Consider the following 19,807-nt stretch of genomic DNA (forward strand, 5'->3'; position numbering starts at 1 on the left):
GATTGATGTGAAAAGTGGGCCCAGCGTTGTAAAAAGTTATGGAGTGGTGTTCACTTGCATGACAAGTAGAGCTTTACGCCTGGAAGTGGCTTACTCCTTAGACTGATTCATGCATCAACGCATTGTAAAGATTAATCTCGCAACGTGGACAAATTTCACAAAATAGTTCGAATAATGGCTCCAATTTTGGAGGAGCAGAAAGAGAACTGAGAAGCTTTGTCTGCATTAAATCATACCCAAATTGGAAAAGTTAAAACAGAGGAATTAAGTAGAATCTCAACCCACCATCTGGATCACATCATGGTGGCACCTGGGAGCGTATTATGCGGATGATAAAAAATATTTTGAGCTAGTATTCGTCAGCAAACATTAGACGATGAAGGATTTCATACTTATGTGAAGCTGAAGCAGTCCCATCACAAAACTGTCGCAGGACCCAAATGACCTGAAAACATTAACACCAAACCACTTGTTACAAATGAAAGGGAAACCAATTCTCCCTCCAGGAAGTTTGGACAGACATCTTTATACCAGGAGGCAATGGAAACAAGTTCCATATCGGACCTCTTTTGGAAAAGATGGATCAGAGAATATTTATCCTTGCTACAGGACCGTCAAAAATTGACAAAAGAAAAATGAATTTTCATGCCCCGGACATGTTGACATGGTGATGGACTCCAGAGAACCACTTGGGTCTTGGGTAATTGGGAAAGTTATTGAAACCTTTCCGGACAAGAAAGGTCTGGAACGAGTGGTTCGGGTTCAAACAAAAACAAATGTGATTGAAACACCTATAACAAAAATGTGCCTGTTTTGTGAAGCCACAGTTTGATTTATTTGTACAGTGACTTATATAAAAGGTTGTATTGTGCTTGTATGCATATTGAAATGTATATTGTTGTTGAGTTAAGATGGGCATCGCCTAACTGTCACAAAGTTCTCGTCTGCATATTTAACCGACCCACGTGGACCCAGTCCGTCCCTCATGGGCATTATCCAATCGGTATCAAGAACTTAATGTACACATCACACGCAGGCGCCGCACAAGCAGACACATCACCAAATAACGAAAAAATATCAAATAAAAACAATAGACACACACATACGCTAGAAGTGTGACAAAATCTCGATATGGTGATACATCACGATGTTTTGTCTTCCGATCGGTTATCGATACACCTACGCCAAGTATCGGTATTTTAAATTAATATACGGTGGCTGTAAAGACTCGTTTATTGTTCATTACTTATTGGGCAATTACTTGGCGGTCCGCTAGGGGCGCGCCACATAGAAGCGGCGGGGAAGCGGGCGGAAGTTGTCAGGCGAAGAAGACAAACAAACAATGGGAGGGAGCATTGCTGAAGCAAGCGAAAGATTTAAGTTAAAAGATGCGCCGGCATCATACAGAAGGAGTGGACTTTACTGTAGTACGGATGGAGCCACATACAGCAGCATCGCCCAGCACCTGCACCAGTCGCAAGCCAAAAAAAACACCCAAACACTGTTAGATTTGCTTCCTGGCCAGACCAGCGTGGGTTCTCTACTGAATACAAAACTATGGGGTCATTATTGTAGCAAAACCATTTACAAATGCGTATTTCAATCCACAAATGTGTGAAAATAATCCGTATCCGTAAACACAGTCACAAATGCGTATTGAGAATCTACAAGTGCGTAACTGAAGTCACAATTGCGTATTGAGAATAGGGCTGCCATGATTAGTCGACTAATCACGACGACGTCGACTATCAAAATCGTTGACAATTTTAGTTGTCGACGCGTCGTTTATTTATATATTTATTTGGCACATTATTTTTCTCTCGAGACTGCCACGTCTCGCTCTTCTCCCTCTGGCTGTTTTCCTAATTGCAACGCACATGCATGTGGGTAAAGTAGTGCAAGCCTTACACTGTAAGGGCTAATTCGTGTTGGCAACAGAGTCCGAAAGTTACTTCTCTTTCTCTCTCTCTCTTTCTCTTTCTCTCTCTTTCTCTCTCTCTTTCTCTCTGTCTCTCGCACGATAACTCTCTCTCTCGCACACAACCTCTCTCTCGCACGCACTCTCTCTCACGAACTCTCTATCGCACGCAAACTCTCTGTCTCTCACTCTCTCGCTCACAAACTCGTGCGCAAATTCCCTCTCTCTTTTACATAATGCACACTAGTGATGTAAAACAACCTTTTTGATACAGTTCACAAAATTAAGAACCAACACTAAGAACCAACACAAGTGTTTATTTTAGTTTTCTTTAGCACAGAGTATTTTCCCAATTTACTCCTTTGATTTCACTACCTTCCATTAAAAAAAAAAGGTCTTGGTGCCCAAGAAGAGTGAAATATGTATACTGTGGTACATCTACTTACGAAATTACTTGGTTCTAGAAGAAATTTCTTAAGTAGAAAATTTTGGAAGTAGAGACGCGTTTTCCATGTAAATGCCCTAATCCGTTCCAAGCCCCCTAATATTCAGACATAAATGTTTTATAAAGCATAAGAATGCATCAAAACATGTAACAAGTACATGTTACAATTAGGTTATTGCACAATAAATTAGATATGTGCATAATGTAAAAAAAACAAATAATAGAGTAAAGAATTAAAATCATGGTCGTTTACCTTTTAATTGCTGTCCTCATCGCTTTTTGCCCTCTTTGGTTCATGTTCTCTCTCAGAAGTGGTTTTTGCCTTGCGTTTTGTAAAAAAACTGATTTAATAACGTGGCGACATTAGGGTCATATTCTTTGGCATCCCTTTTTCATACTTTTCTATTATCTCTTGCTTTGTTTGTATGGACAAAAAAAAAAAAGATTTTCTCCTCTTTTTTCTTTTCCTCGTTTCTAATTCACGTAAAACTATTGGAACACCTCATGGCCCGAGGGGCAAATGACGAGGATGCTGCATAGACATACTTATCACATATATCTATCTACCTGTCTATCTACACAGATAGACACATATGGTAGAGGTCCCTCTTAGCCAATGGGATGCCAGGAAGATGCTAGGTAATAGCCAATGGCTGAGCAGCTATGTTGCATTCAGTCAGCCCATACTGTATTTTTACCTTTCGTATCTTGAAATTTATTTTGTAACAAGAGGCAATATTTTCCTGTTGAGGCGTTTCGTAACTTGAAAATTTCGTATGAAGAGACGTTCGTAAGTAGAGGTACCACTGTACAAGTACTCCTTTTTGTACAATTTCACTGTATTAGTGCAACTCTGCATAGTTTATAGTTTTGGTTCAATTTCAAAACACACTAAAGAATTACAGCGAAAAATTTTAAGGCCAGAGTATCGCCAAAAATTAAAGTCGCTCCCTTATTTATAAACATGTCAGGAATGATGGCTTGAGTTGCAAAGTTTAATACAAGTTGAATGTACTATCATATTGTCTTCATGATTAGTTTGTACATAAAGAATTTAAACTGTAAGCGAATGCATGCATGCATTATCTATACCGCTTATCCTCACAAGGGTCGCAGGGAATGCTGGAGCCTATCCCAGCAGTCTTCGGGCAGTAGGCGGGGGACACCCTGAATTGGTCTGTAAGCGAATGATGCTTATCATAAGAGTAGCAGCTTGCTGCTGCAATTTGCCGCGATTTATATACTATCCAAATAGTCGACTAATCGCGACTACTGTTAGTGATTAGTCGACTAGCAAAGTAATCGTTTGTGGCAGCCTTAATTGAGAATCTACAAATGCGTAACTGAAGTCACAAATGTGTGACAAAACTCTGCAAATGTGTCCATTGATTTGTATGTGCAAACACATGTTTAAATGCGTACAGAGATGTGACGTTGCGTGTCGCTTCTGGGTCCCGGCAAACTGAGCTGGCAGCTATTTATTGTACAATGATATGCCTCGAAATGCGTTTTGTTTGCGGTTTTAACCTTTTTTTTTTTCTACCGTTTGGCGGTGTGTGTCGGGTGGGTCAAAACAACGGTCAACTGTTGGTGTGCACTTTACACTGCAAACACGAGATATCATTAGTGAAAGGATCCGCTTCCTCGTTTGCAGATAAGTATAAGTGGTGTTGAAAACTGCTAGCTATGCTGTTGATTTGCTATGTAAAACTTTGCCGATGTTTATTACGTAGTTTGCCTCAAACGTTGCTAGCTGGCCAGCTTCAGTCATAAAGAGCTAAACCACACACTCACTGTGTGTGACTGGAATTGACATTCCAGATTGGTTTATATTATTAGTATGACCCTAATGTAAATATCCCCAGAGGGAAAGATAAAGAATGCATTGTAAATGATCCAAACATATGGTCCTCTGCATCATCAGCAAATTTCAAGAAGTAAATAAAACGACCTTGGGATTGTCAAATTTACTGTAATTTACTGTACACACACACACACACACACACACACACACAAACTGTACAGTAAAGCTGTATTTTAACACTCATAGTGATATCAGTTCTGTGACATTTTAATTCATCAAGCACTAAACAATATTGCCACAAGGTAACACTCCCATGCCATGAAATGGTGCTCGGACCATGCGTTGCAGGTAAGTTTATTTCATTCTACTACATTTACTGTTCATTGAAACAATGCAGGAAAGTTATGCCATGGCTGTGTAAAACTTTCCCATCCTTATGACATGGCTGTCCCATGAAAGAACTGGTCTACCAGCGGAGTTTTGGTAAATATGACTTGATCCGTGACCAGCACCACTATTCTTTTTTCTTTGTCTAGCAGCAAGCAACAGCAATGGAGTGACTCAGGACTCAATGTATATGTAGTGTTTTATTTTAATTTGTTTATTTATTGATTAACACTTGTGGATTATGGCCTTTTTATTTTTTATTTGTTTTCTAAAGTGCTTTGTTACAGCTCTAGCTGTTATGAAATGCGCTATATGAATAAAATTGTATTGTATTGTATAATGTGTAGTGTTGACACTTTCTAGGCTAGCATCGATGACAGGCAGGTAGCCAACATTTATTGAGGATTGTGCCCTGCTTTAACTTAATGTTAAATCCTGACTCTTTTATTTTTGATTTTTAGCTAATGTAACACTTTACGGTATATTGTTAATATCACCAAAACACTTTTATTGCTGTTGGGATTGAATGTACAACATTTTGGTGGGCTGACTTTTTCTTCCATGCCAATGGCTGACTTTTATAACACAAGGCCACTGCCACATGAGGGCGTGATGGAATATTGGATTAGGCTGAACAATGCGGTTGTCATTGCAGATGAGTGTTTGAAGAGGAAGGGACGCTGTGTAGAGGACCCAGGACGTTAAGTATCCTTGATGTTTATAAAATATTGCCCAAATCCTGTGCTTGCAAATAGGCTCAGTTTTAAGGCGGCAGAAGAATGGTCATCGAGTGAAGTTCAAGATCGCATTGGTAAGTTCCTAGATGAGCTCAAGGCAGGTGCTCCACCTAATTCCCATGTTTCACAGAGACAAGCACTCAGCCATGCACAGTCACCTGTCACGCAGCCTATGGAGTCATCGCTACCATAGACTCCTGCACAGACTCCACCAATCGCTGCCTCTTCTCAGTTGTCTGCCACAACTGCTCCGTTCGTTCCATCTTTGTCCACTGACCTTTCCTTGCAGCCGTCTGAGCCAATTCACCCAGGTTGTATGACTAACCTCCAGTCGCACCTCCCGACTGTGTCTGTCTCAGCTGCCCATTCTGTTTAGCCTTTTTGTGGCCTTCCATCGAGTTCAATTGCAGCTGGTGATATTCAGGGCATGCATACTCTTAATAGGGCTCCTGGATCGCTTGATGGCGCATCAAAATGTGCAAGCGGCTTCTCCTGTGCCCGTCCCATCCCAGCCGTTTGTTCCGGGACATTTTCGGCCAAAAATTTGTAAAGTGTGTGGTCACTCTGATCATTCCACGCTTATGCATTGTAGGAAGGAGAACCTGTGCCTGGCGTGCTTTTCCCCTGGACATTGGAAGAAAGATTGCAAGATAAGTGGACGAGGCTCAGCCAGCCAGCCCAGTAGCCAAAATTGCCAGTCGGAAAACTAATGTGCCCACGTTTGGAGAGGGACTGCGTGGGTGATGAACATAATGCCCTCTGCGAATATGAGTCCGATCTCGAGCTTTATGTTAACACATGTTCGGCAGTGCCTAATGAATGCCAAGTTGTTGTTCAGGGTTCAACGGAGGTGTCAGCTTTCAGCGAATTGTTCAGGTCAAGGTTAATGACAGAATGGTATTGAAGGGCATGATTGACTCTGGGTCTATGGCTTGCACCTTGAGTGAGGAGGCTGAATGTCTGCTCAAAAAGCTGGTGCTTTGGTTGGCGAATCCCGGTCAGCAGACCGGGTTGTGCTGGTTGGTTGTGGGGGGAGGCAGACTCGACCGAAGTGCATGCGAGATTTGACGTTGTCCATATACGGAGTGAAATGTTCTGTTCCAGTGTTAGTGGTACCTGGTCAGCGTGACAAACTTATTATTGGTTCAAATGTACTGAAATACTTGATGCGGGTGATGAAGAGTGATGAAGACGCCTAGAGGCTTGTGTCTAAGAGTTGTGAGCACTCTCCAGTTGACTATGAACAATTTTTGGACATGATGTCATGCACCACCAGATGGAGGGGTGAAGACGTTCCAGATAAGATCGGTACTGTAAAGTTGCCTTGCGCTATTACACTCTTGCCTCGGAGCAAACACTTAGTGTGGGGAAAGCTTCCACACAATGCCCCGATGTCCCCCGGCAGAACAGTTATCGTGGAGCCCTGCCAGTCCCAATCCAGGCCAAGGGACATTCTTGTTGGTCGTCTCATCACACCCATGTGGGGTGACCGATGGGTCCTTTAAAAATGACCAATTTGTCAGTAAAGTCAGTCACTCTGAAACGCAACTCAAAATTGGCTGATGTTTCTTCTTGTATAGCACTTGAAGATTTTGATATCCAGCAAGACACTCATCGGTGCAGTGTAGTGTATCAGAGAAGACTGTTGGGCCCGCTGCTACTGACAATGATCTAGGGTCCAGACTTTCCAACCTTGGGTTGGGTGACCTCGACATTGATTCATGTAATGCTGGTCTGAAGTGCAAGTCCGAACTTGTTGAGCTTGTTGAGGAGTTTCAAGACATCTTCTCCAGGCATTCCCTTGATTGTGGTGATGCTCAGGAGTTCGTGCACCGCATCAGATTGACTGATAACCGTCCATTTCGCATGCCATACAGGAGAGTTCCCCCAGCTCACTATGAGAAGCTCCGCCAGGTGCTGACAGAAATGGAGGAAAAAGTCATAATCCGCAAATCCATGAGTGACTATGCGTCTCCTCTTGTTTTGGTGTGGAAGAAGGACGGTAGTTTGAGGATTTGTACTGACTTCAGATGGTTTAATGCACGAACATTGAAAGATGCCCATCCATTGCCCCACCAAGCCGATTGTCTTGCTGCACTGGGAGGCAACGCTTACTTCAGCACGTTGGACTTGAGGTCTGGCTTTTACAACATCCCCATGTGTGAGGAGGAAAGAGGTACACTGCCTTTACAACGCCTGTCGGCTTGTACGAACACAATAGGATGCCTCAAGGCCTCTGCAACAGCCCGGCTGACTTTCATGCGAATGATGTTGAGTATTTTCGGGGACCTCAACTTTACCAGTCTGCTGTGCTACCTAGATGACCTTCTTGTCTTTGCGCAGAGCGAAGAGGAGTCCCTTGACAGGCTCTGACTTGTCTTTCAGAGACTTAGGGAAAATAACCTCAAACTGAGTCCTAAGAAGGGTCATCTGCTGAGGAAGTCTGTGAAATTTCTTGGTCATGTCATCAGCCAGGAGGGTGTTGCAGTGGACCCCGCAAAGGTTGAAGTTATCTCTAACATGTCTGAAGGAGCCTTGATGGAGGAGGACGGTTGTACACCCTCTGTGAGAGCTCAAATCCTTCCTGGGCATGTTTTTTTTTCTACCAGAGCTTCATCCCTGGATGTTCAGCCATAGCCAAGCCACTATTCTCCCTGACAGATGGTCTGAAGAGGAGGGGATGGGCCGTGTGTGGTGCTGGCACTTTCAGGAGGTTGACTGTTTCAGATTGGACTCCTGAATGTCAAGAAGATAAGATAAGAATGCCTTTATTGATCCCACAGTGGGGAAATTTTCGTTGTTACAGTAGCAAAGATATAGGTCACACAGGGGCGGCGGCATAATGTGGCCATTAATGTATAACATTGACGGCAAACATTTAGAATCAAACCTATGTAGATATACGCAGTAACATGTGTATATACACATGTGTATACACACCAACCTACATCTACATAAAAAATATGAGGAACACTCATTTCGGCCTGTACATAGTACAGAGGAAAAAATACTCTAAGTGACAGTGCTGCAGTGCTGTAGTGAAATGTAAGGAACAGCATTGGATAAAAATAAAACTAGACTAACAGTAGTGGGGAATGTTGAGTATTGCACGGTATTACAGTAGTGGGGAATGTTGAGTATTGCACGGTATTACAGTAGTGGGGAATATTGGGTATTGCACGATATGAGCTCAGGTGCAGGACTGCACAATTGCACTAATGACCGCCAGTTTGTAGAGACTACACAATGTTCTTGTTAAAGAGTCTGACAGCAGCAGGCAAGAAGGAACGGCGGAATCTCTCCTTTGCACAGCGAGGGTGTAACAGTCTGTCACTGAAGGTGCTGTGGAGTGCTGTTAGGGTGCCCTGGAGGGGGTGGTCCGGGTTGCCCAGCATTGATGACAGCTTGGCCAACATCCTCCTGTCCCCCACCGAGTCCACAGAGTCCAGGGAGCAGCCCAGGACAGAGCCGGCCCTCTTGACCAGTTTGTCCAGCCGCTTCTTGTCCCGGGCCGAGACGCCGCCTGCCCAGGTGACCACTCCCTGGAAGATGACCGATGCAACCACCGAGTCATAAAAGTTCCTGAGGAGTGTCCCCTGAACCCCAAAAGACCTCAGTCTCCTGAGTAGGAAGAGTCTGCTCTGACTCTTCCTATAGAGGGCGTCTGTGTTGTCGCACCAGTCCAGTTTATTGTTCAGATGAACACCCAGGTACTTGTAAGTTGAGACTCTCTCAACATCTGTTCCCCGGATATTCACTGGTGCAGGTGAAGAGTGCTGGCGCCTACCGAAATCCACCACCATTTCTTTGGATTTCCCCGCATTGATCAGGAGGCGGTTCTGCTGGCACCAGTCCACAAAACCCTGAGTAAGTTCTCTGTACTCCCGATCATCTCCGCCTGTGATGAGGCCGACAATCGCAGAGTCGTCAGAGAACTTCTGCAGGTGACAGGTAGGGGTGTTGTAGTTGAAGTCCGAGGTGTAGAGGGTGAACAGGAAGGGAGCCAAGACAGTTCCCTGTGGGGCCCCCGTGCTGCAGAGGAGCACGTCAGACACACAGTCCTGTGTTCTCACATACTGTGGCCGGTTTGTGAGGTAGTCCTGGATCCATGTGGTGAGGTGGTGCGCCACCCCCGCCCGCTCCAGCTTGTCTCCCAGTAGGGTGGGCTGGATGGTGTTGAAAGCACTGGAGAAATCAAAGAACATGATCCTCACAGTGCTCCCGGCCTTCTCCAGGTGGGAGAGTGAAGTGTGGAGGAGGTAGATGATGGCATCATCCACACTGATGCCAGGCTGGTATGCGAACTGGAGTGGGTCCATTGAGGAGCTCACCAGGGGGCGCAGGTGGACAAGGACCAGTCTCTCCAGGGTCTTCATCAGGTGAGACGTCAGCACCACTGGTCTTTGGCCCCGGGACCAGGCAGGATGTTTTCCATAGCTGGGTGACCCTGCCCAGCTTCAGGCTCAGGTTGAACATGTGCTGGACAATTCCACACAGCTGGTCTGCGCAGGATTTGAGGAGCTGGGGGCTGATGCCATCTGGACCCGCTGCCTTCCTCGCCTTCATCTTCTTCAGCTGGTTCCTCACCTGAGATGTTGTGAAGGCCAAGGCTGGACAGGAAGGAGTGGTGGCTATCTGGTGTAGCTGGGAGCTGGAGTCTGTGGAGAAAAGAGGGGAGGGGGTGACACGCCCAGCAGGAGGAGTAGGTGGAGACTGCAGCAGGAGAGACTGAGTGGAGGCAGGCATCTGATCGAACCTATTGAAAAAGAGATTCAGCTCATTTGCCCACTGCAGGTCCCCCTCAGTCCGGGTCTTGGGTTGTCCGTGGCCTGAGATGGTCTTCAGGCCCCTCCAGACTCCCCTGGCGTTATTCTGCAGCAGCTGCTCCTCCATCCTCTTCCTGTAGGACCTTTTCCCCTCTCTGATCCTCCTCCTCAGCTGGCGCTGCACAGTCCTCCGCTCCTCTATGTTGCCTGACGCAAAAGCCCTCCTCTTCTCCTTCAGGAGAGCTTTTATGTCTGGTGTGATCCAGGGTTTGTTGTTGGAGAAACACCTTACTGTCCTGGTGGGTATGGTGTTCTCCATGCAGAAATTTATATAGTCTGTAACAGTGTCCGTTAGACTACTAATGTCTTCCCCGTGAGCATCGCTGAATACTTCCCACACAGTTGTGCTGAAGCAGTCCTTTAAGGCCTCCTCGGCCTCTCCAGACCATCTCTGAACCGTGCGGGTCACAGCTGGCTGCCTGTGGACCAGAGGTTTGTACACAGACTGGAGAGCCACCAGGTTGTGATCAGCTTTGCCCAGCGGGGGGAGGGGCAGTGATGTGTATGCCTCCTTGGTGTTGGCATAGAAAAGGTCCAGTGTTTTATTGTCTCTGGTGTGGCAGGTGACATACTGTGTGAATGAAGGCAGAGAGGAGGAAGGGTAGGCATGATTGAAGTCACCAGAGATGAGTACCAGGGCATTTGGGTGCTGTGTTTGTAGCCTGCTCACTGCTGCAGTCAAGACATCACAGGCTGTGTCGCTGCTGGCAGCTGGTGGGACGTAGACGGTCACCGCGATCACATGACTAAACTCTCGCGGGATGTAGAATGGCCTCATGCCAACAGCTAGCAGCTCAATATCCCTGCTGCAAAGCTGCTCCTTAATCGTGATGTGCCCAGGATTACACCATCTATCGTTCACAAACACAGCCAGCCCTCCTCCTTTCCTCTTTCCACTCTCCAGCGTCCTGTCCGCGCGTATGATTTGGAAGCCGTCCAATTCTACGACCGCGTTCGGCGTTAGCGTTGTTAGCCACGACTCCGTGAATAGCATCAGGCTAGCCTCCCGGAAGTCCCTCTCGTGCCGGGTAAGCGCCGCTAGCTCGTCCATCTTGTTGGGGAGCGATCTAACATTCCCCATGATAACAGACGGGAGGACGGGATGGTATCGTCTCCTCCTTTCCCGGCGTTTAACCCCCGCACGAGATCCCCGTCTCTTCCTCCTCAGCTCACGGGGGATATCGGGTCTCGCCCCGGGAGCCGGCGCATGGTTAGCACGGAGTGCTAACAGCTGATTCCGGCTGTAAACAATGGGGGCTCGGCTCCGAGCCAAGTCGCCGGACACGATCGCGCAAAAAATAGCAATCAGCAGCAGCAAGAATACCGCAGTTTGGGTGTCCATTGCTACGCAAGTTACGACTATCAATTATACGAAAAAGGTATGAGGTAGAGTAATATTAAAGAACAAAAACACACGAAAAGGCTCACCGATGAGCCGGAGCTACTGTAGCGGGCTGCCACTCGCGCGGCGCCGGAAGTCGAAGAAGCGTTCCGCAGGCTGAAATATGAGCTTGTGAACTGTGCTGTGCTGGCCCACCCCGATTTTTCAAGGTAATTTATTCTCTCTGTTGATGCTTCTTTGGATGGCTTGTGGGCAGTGTTGTCCCAACTGCCCGTCGGGGAAGATAGAGCTCATCCCATCGCCTTCGCTAGTAAGACCCTTAGCAAATCGCAGCAAAGATATCCCGCCCATCGGTTGGAGTTCATGGCTCTGAAGTGGTGCGTCACAGAGAAATTCAGTCATTGGTTGATAGGGCACAATTTTACAGTTTGGACGGACAACAACCCGCTGACTCATATATTGACTAAGCCCAAACTTGATGCTTATGAGTTACGTTGGGTGGCCAAGCTGTCATTGTATTCTTTCGATCTGAAGTACATCCCTGGCCCGAAGAATGTTGTGGCTGATGCTTTGAGTCGTAGCCCCTTCACGTCCTCTGTCAGTAGACAACTTATCGTTAACTTTGCAGGATATGCAACTCGTAGAAATATAGAGTTTATGACACAATCTGAACCTGCTGTAATTGGCATATTTGATGAGTGCATTTAGTCATTACTAAATCGTGCATTTACTTAATTAGTGATTAATAAATCATGGGGGTGTGGGCGGGGAATGGCACAGTGGCCGATTGGTCATCTCCCAAACCAGAGGTTGTGGGTTCGATCCCCGGCCATTGTGACCATGTCAAAGTATCCTTGAGCAAAATATGAACCTCTAGTTGCTCCTGATGCTACGTCATCAGTAGGTAAATGAGGTACAGTGTGAAGCACTTCGAGTACAGAAGCGCTATACAAGTGAATTACCATTTACCAATATTCCTTAGCTAACAGAAAGTAACTTTAAATAACTACTTTAAAGCCTGGGTGATATTTTCGACACATGCTAGTTTTCGAATTTGCTTAAATGTTGTGTAGAGTGAATGAGAGCTGAGTTGGATGTCATTTTCAGTTGACAGCAAGTAAAAAAATGGCCACCCCCTGAGATGCACAAAAACGGGTGGATTTTACTACCTAACTCATATTGCACAAACACAATATTAATCAGAATGCCATATTTTGATTAGTGGGCCTGCATAGAACATATTCTTGGGAAGAAAATGTTTGGGTTGACTTAACCTTTAACAGCAAACGGATTGCTCAAGAGATGGTGTGAATGTAATTCTTTTTGCATACAAATTATTATATAGGATCTCCAGGACAACATGATTGTTCACCTGTGAATTTATGGGAAGAAGTCATCCCATCTGACTTCATTGGATCAAGAGAGAATACAATATGTAACCGTGCGAAGAGTGCTAGTGATGCAAGATCTTATCCTAGCGTTTATGGACAAAAGCATAATGCTTTCAAAGGTAAAAATGAAGTTTGCAAATGAAATAGCCGTTTATGATGCAGGAGTATCACGAGAGGTTTACACTGCCTTCTGGGAGCAATTTCTAGAACTGTGTGAAGGAGAAACTGAACGAGTTCCTAAATTGACACCTGATTTTGGTGAACTTGAGATTTTCTCAAGAATGGACTCGCACACATTACCAGAAAAAGAAGGCTTGCAAGTTGTGATTAAAACAATGGCTCACAAGGCCATTCTTCAGGAGGCCAAATATGTAATAGATTGCTTCGCGAAACAAATGGTTCATGTCAAAGTGCTGTTGCCTAATAAAGAAAGTGTCATTGCCATGTCAAATCAAAACAGGCATCGGGAAGGAAGGTCTCACAGCTGTTTGAGCCCACTCAGGTTGCTCTTACTCAGATGGAACAGGTTACATTTGCTTACCTACAGCGATATGCGAAAAATGCTGACCAAGCCAAGGCAGAGAAACTACTGCGCTTCTGTACAGGATCTTCAGTTGTAGCTGTTGATAAAATTATTGTGTCTTTTAATAGGCAAACAGGTCTTAACAGAAGACCTGTAAGTCACACCTGTGGTGCAACACTTGAACTGCCTTGTACATATAGCTGTCATCCTGATTTCCGTACGGAATTTGATAATATCTTGGCTAGCAACTGTTGGGAAATGGATATTGTGTAAAGCATGCAAGACATGCAAACAGTGTTACAGTGTCAGTGTTATCTTGAGACTTCAGATTACCCCTTGATATAAACACTCATCCAAAATCTTTGGTACAAAAGACTTATATCAGTTAAGGCATGGTTTTATGTGATGATGCACTTTTTCCTAAATGGAACCTTTTTGTATTTCTTTTAACTTTAGAAACTGTGTTTTTTTGGGTTTTTTTTTTTTACAGCAATCCTTTGCCATTCAGTGCAGTTTTTGAAAGGCACAGTTTACTCTCCATGTTACATTTTATAGTCAAATAAGTGTTATTGGTTGGCCTTGCTCGAATTGTAGGTTGCACTTTTGCATATTGCACATTCACTGATTGTATTTTAAAAATACAAATGCCATTTGTGTTCTGATCACTGTAAAAGAAATTGTTAACAGACTTTAAAAAATATTAAACGTTTTGGCTTGATACATCTCAGATGGTATCGACAAGTTGAACTCTGTCATCAGGATGTTGCACAGTTCGTAGACATCTGTATCACAAGGTATTGAGTGGCGAAATGTACATCTTGTTCTGCACACTTGCTGGTTATCATTGTCAACTGGAGAAAGATAGTCTTATGTTCCATAGAGTTCAGGCAGCAAATGCATCACATTGGGTTGACCCCTGGGAACATTCGGGTTTGGAGATGGTCAGATGTTGTATACGTTCCAAACCTGGACCACGACATCCAACTCATCCTGTAAAAATATACATAGGTAGTTATTCATGTTGGCAGAAATGTGATCATGTCTAACTTTAAAAAGCAGCCAAAATCAGTAGTGGCGTGACCAAATTATGTATTGTAAGATGTGTTTTTGCTAAATGATGCTTTGTAATTGTGTTTTACCAATATGACAATTTTTCGTGTTGTCAATAGGGGGCACTAGAGCTCTTATTTGTGTGCCTAATGTTTTGTTGCTTGTGCACAAACTTTGCATTGGCTAGCAAAAAATTGTAATATAATTTTCTCTTCACTTGTAAATGTCAAATGCCTTTAATTTATTTTAAATGTGTATTAGAGATTTAAACTTAGTATTAAAAGATCGCTGTTTTTTCACCAGATGCTTTGATGAGGCGTTGTAGCATTATATCATCGCAGATCTGGTAATAATAATAATAGTAATAATACATAAGATTGGTAAGGCAATGTTCACAAACAGAGTAAGATACTTGAGCTATAATTTACAAAAACAGGTGATTTGGATGCATCAGCTGATTGCCAATCATCCATTACGTTGACGCAAAGGGTTGCACGCACTAGGTGGGTATACCTACGGTCTCTTCAGATGCCGTTTATATCAAACATTATTAGCGGATATAGTACATGTAATGATACCTCCGTTGAAATTCAAATGCGAATTGTGCAAGAATAGGTGCAAGGGACTGTGTTGGTCTGTCATTACGGTCATTTCGTTTTTGCTTATTGGCATCAACACGACGTGCAACTAGCCAGAAAGTTAGTGGTTCTTATTACAAAATGTTCTCTTACTTTGCAAAATCACTCTTTTCATTGTTTTTCTTATAGTAGAATAGCCTCGTTCGGATAACAGGCGATATGGCCGTACTGTATGTACCACTCGCTACACCACTTTATATATATTGCTCAAATTAAATTAGTGCTTGCTACTGTGTTAAATTGTGAGTTTCCTCTCGTTCTGTGATGAATTTAATTATAGGTATTGTAAAGCAAATAAGCACCCTATTTGGATATGATTTATTTGAATTGTAGGATTAAAATGGATGGGGAAAAATATGAACTAGAATTTCCACTAAACGTATGCCTTGGATCTAAAAACAATATTTTTGATCAGCTACATAACTTTACATCCATAACGTATTGCAGAGTGGATTAATGTGTGGCGCAACATGATTAAAGCTAGTATTTTACTTACAGATGACATGGTGAATAGTATTGTTTATTTAGTTTCTTTGAAATGCAACTTTACATTGTCCACTTTCTTTGCGAAAATAATATCTTATCTGTAGCCAAAAACTCTTACTGTGAATGAATGACTGATGTAACTTTTTTTTAATGCTTGTTCACAGAATGGATGACTTGGAAGACTTCCTGAGACATCGAAATGTTCCTGAAGGAACAATAGAGGCCCTGCAGCGTGAGAAGGTAGAGGGACTAGGAGTGGAATATTCCCAACAGCAACAATAATAACAATAATACCTATAATAATGATGAAGTAGTGCTTTTGATAGCAACTATATTACACCTGAATGACTGTTCCTTAAACAAAAACTTTGTGTTGCCATAAAAATGCACAGTAGCGCGCTTTGTCAGACATAAGCACCGGGAGAATATTTCCCTATGTGCGTGATGACAGGCCTATACCCAGTGTCTTACTGCCCTATATCGCACATCAGAAAAAAATCCATAACTGTATAAAACAGTGCAGTATAGTATATTTGGCGCACCAACTAGGGACATATAAATTGTATCTCTTATTAATAAAGAAGATGCTAGACAAACTATCATCTATTTTTCCAGGTCAAGACATTTGACAGCTCAGGACTGCATGGTTTCAGCACATTCAGTGGACATGCCCCCACACCATTTGAGAGTGGAGACGAGTGCTTGACTTTTCACTGTTCTGAAGCCTCATTTTATGTTCTTGCCGATTCTTTTTAATTATTCAAATTTGGCAGGGTTAACAAAACGCTTCTCTGTGGCATGCCGAATGTAAAATAAACATTTATGTTCTCTTTACAGGGACTATAGACTCATCTATTCATGCTACCAATGTAAAGGTTGTCTAATGATAACTATTTTTTTTTCATTTGTTTTTGTCCATCTTTAGATAGATGCTAGCACCGTTCAACTAATGACAGATGAAGAGTTGAAGACTTTTATACCATCATATGGTGATCGCCTAGCAGTGTTATCTTTTTGTAGACGGAAGGAAAACAGCCATGACAACACACAAAAGTCAAAACTCTTTGATCGCCTGAAGACTAAATTGGCCCAAAGAAAACCTTGTGATGAAGAAGGCAGCAGCACAACACAGGAGGAAGGTTCCCATTCAACTCTTAAGAAAAATTCTCTGAGGTTTATGAGAAAAATAGAATTAGGATGGATGCATTATTAGGATGGATGCATTATGATAAACGGAATAGGTCTTTCAAACAGGTAAGAGCCAAAGGAGGAGGAGGAACACGGAAAATCAGCATTTCAAAGGATGCTCGGAAGAGTGAACTAATACAGGAAGCAGTGGACTTCCCAGGTGGGAGAAATAGGCTTGGGCCCTTAACAGAGTTTGAGTTGGATCTAAAAAATTATGAAGAGGTCACAATTAACTCTGAAATCACCTTTGGACAACTATACACTGACACAAAAATTCCTCTTCTTAGGTTTTATTTGACAACACGTACAAAAGAAGATAACAGCCCATACATTCATCACACAGGATCAGCCCCAAATACGGAAAAACAAGAGAGCTCTTCCAGTTCTTTTCTCAGGTCCGCATCTGTTGCTGCAGCTTCACAAACGGCATCATTTGAAACTGTTCACTCTGAAGTTAGATATGTTGGAAGTACTGCAAGTGATGACAACTTTGAAATGGCAATGTATTCCATGGAGGATGGGAGTGAGAATGCTTTTGAGAGCAGCAGCATTGTTTTTATAGGAGATGTCTCTGAAAATGAGCAACTGAACTTGGATGATACACTGCCTGTTTCACCACCAACAGTGCCGTCCTTTGAGCCGGTTAAGAAAATATTGGTTGTTCACAGAGGGCAGGTCTTACAAGAGCTCATAGCACATTTCTCTGTTGCTGGCCTTCAAGAAGATAACTTCAAAATTCAGTTTGTACTGCCTGATGGAACACCTGAGATGGGGTATGATGAGGGAGGAGTTTTGAGAGACTGTCAGAATTCTGGTGTGATTTCTACAATCAGTGCACAACAGGGACGTCTTTTAAAGTTCCTTTCTTGAGACATGATTTTGGAGCGACACAGTGGGAAAGTGTGGCTGAATATTATCATTTGGATGCGCGAAGGAGAAATATCTTGCTGTGAAGCTAGCACCTGTCATTTTAGAGCAAGCTGCGTTGGGGATATGTGAAGAGTGATGTTGTGGAGAATTTCCTCAATTACATGCCTGAACATGAGCGTGCAGTGTTTGAAACCTGGCGATCTGATTTTAATAGTGTTGACCAGGAAGAACTTATGGAAATCTTGGACAACTATAGCTGCAGACGGATCCCCACAGAAATCAATGCAAACGACATGATCCGTGAGCTTTCACATAAAACGCTAGTTCAAGAGCCAGCCTATGTCATCGAACAATGGACAAAATCACTTGGCACATGTGGGTGCAAGTTTCTTGACCTCACCACAGTGTATGAAACCCTGACACCAAGTGTGAGAAAGATTTTAAAGTCCCTCAAGAGAAGGCTATTCAAAAGTTCCTGACTAGGAATGCTGATACACAACATCTGTGTTGGTTCCTCAGATTCTGCACAGGGTCTGATCTGTTATTGTTACCTTTACTCAGGTGGATGCTTTTCAGAGAAGGCCTGTTGGCTGTGTGCTGGAGCTGTTCATCCATTATGACAGCCTACCTGACTTCAGTGCAGAGATGAACAGAGTGTTGGAGTAATAGTTTAATCGAGCCCTGGGAGCGTATGTGCACTTAAGCTTGCAACTGACGTTTGATGTAACTGTTTGATACGTTACTCCTTGTCACTTCAAAGTGAGCGTTTTCTCTGAAAACGTTTTTCTTTTTTTAATTTTTTTTTATTTTGAGCTCAGCATTTAAGTTAATACTACCAAAGTTACATTCTGGCTGGCATTTGTTTATGCTAGGCCTAATTATGTTGCAATTCAGATCTTACAAAGTCGATAGATAAACCATTTTAAGTTAATTTGAATGGATAAATGCTCCAGTTAAAGTCATGCATCTAACAATGTTCAGGGTTATAGAGTTTATCTATTTGATCAGCTGGCCACAAGAAATTCTGAGCCCCATAAAGGTTTGGTACCGCATACATTATGGAAGGTCGACCATTTGGAGCCCGAGGATTGTTGTTTGCACTTATGCGATGATCACTCCAATTCTGCTGCAACACACCTGGTTCAAATGATGATATAATCAGAAAGTTCTGCAGAAACTGGATAATGATCCTGAACATTAAATCAGGTGGGTTGCAGCAGGCATGGACCTTGATATTGGACCTTGAGGACCGGAATTGCCCGCCCCTGTGTGATTGGCTATTGTATTGTATTGTATTGTAATTCCGGTTAGACTGCCCCTACAGGTGGAAGAAAAATCCACAGAATAGCCGGACCGGTCTTTAAGCCACATGGTTCAAAACCTATGAAAAAAAGTCGAGATTTATAGACCGGAAGATACGGTAGTTGTTTTTGTTTTGGGCTGTATTAATTGTTTGCATTCATTAAATATTTTAAACTAAATTTTGTAATTTATGCATTATATTATCAACCGTACTTTCATGTTATGAGTTAAACACATACAAAAAATATTTTGTCAAAATTTTGGAAATTGTTCTCATGTTCATTGAGATATTTAATAAAATCTTTACATTTTTCGAGGGGGGTGTACTCATACAGTATATGCTGAGCACTAAATAAATAAATATATAAATCTTGAGGGGGCATTGTGCTCCAGCACCTTTTAGCATGTCTAACTGACAACACTGTCTCATTTGCATAGCCTACTGATTGGCAGTGTTAGGCAAGTTACTTCCAAAAAGTAATGTATTACACACTACTAATTACTTGCATATAATGTAATGTTTCTTTACAATGTTACTGTCTTTGTAAAGTAATTAGTTACTCAAGTTTAAGTTATTTTTACTTAAATTGGGGATTAATTTATTTAGTAATTATTTCGACACTTTAAAAGGAAAATACAAAATTTGCTACCATACTGTAGCTAATAAAGTTCACTTGTACTGAGGATATTTAACTATATAGTGTGGGCTATAATATTAAATGTTTTTGTTGTTAGTTGTTTGCCGTTCCCTTTTATTTTGAAGTACTGTAGTTGCAGTTCTTTTTCCTGTGCTGGTTTTTGTTTTCAGGGCTGGTCGTACACAGGTGTGCTGAGCAGCTGTTCCCCATTACTCATCACATCCGGTATTTAGCTTCCGGTCAGAATTCCACTCTTCGCCAG

The 19,807-nt window shown here is 43.0% G+C and overlaps 1 pseudogene across 1 annotated transcript; it reads left to right on the forward strand.

Annotated features, from left to right (window-relative positions):
- Window positions 1-14,834: 14,834 nt before the first annotated feature.
- On the forward strand, window positions 14,835-19,035 carry LOC147152395 (uncharacterized; annotated as a pseudogene). The gene is made up of 3 exons (XR_015085784.1): window positions 14,835-14,926; window positions 15,712-15,787; window positions 16,473-19,035. The product of XR_015085784.1 is annotated as an uncharacterized LOC147152395 (transcript).
- The last annotated feature ends 772 nt before the right edge of the window (window positions 19,036-19,807 follow it).

The sequence above is a fragment of the Filicampus tigris genome, chromosome 2 (assembly GCF_054856515.1).
Source record: "Filicampus tigris isolate MCC_2025a chromosome 2, RoL_Ftig_1.0, whole genome shotgun sequence".
NCBI lineage: Eukaryota > Metazoa > Chordata > Actinopteri > Syngnathiformes > Syngnathidae > Filicampus > Filicampus tigris.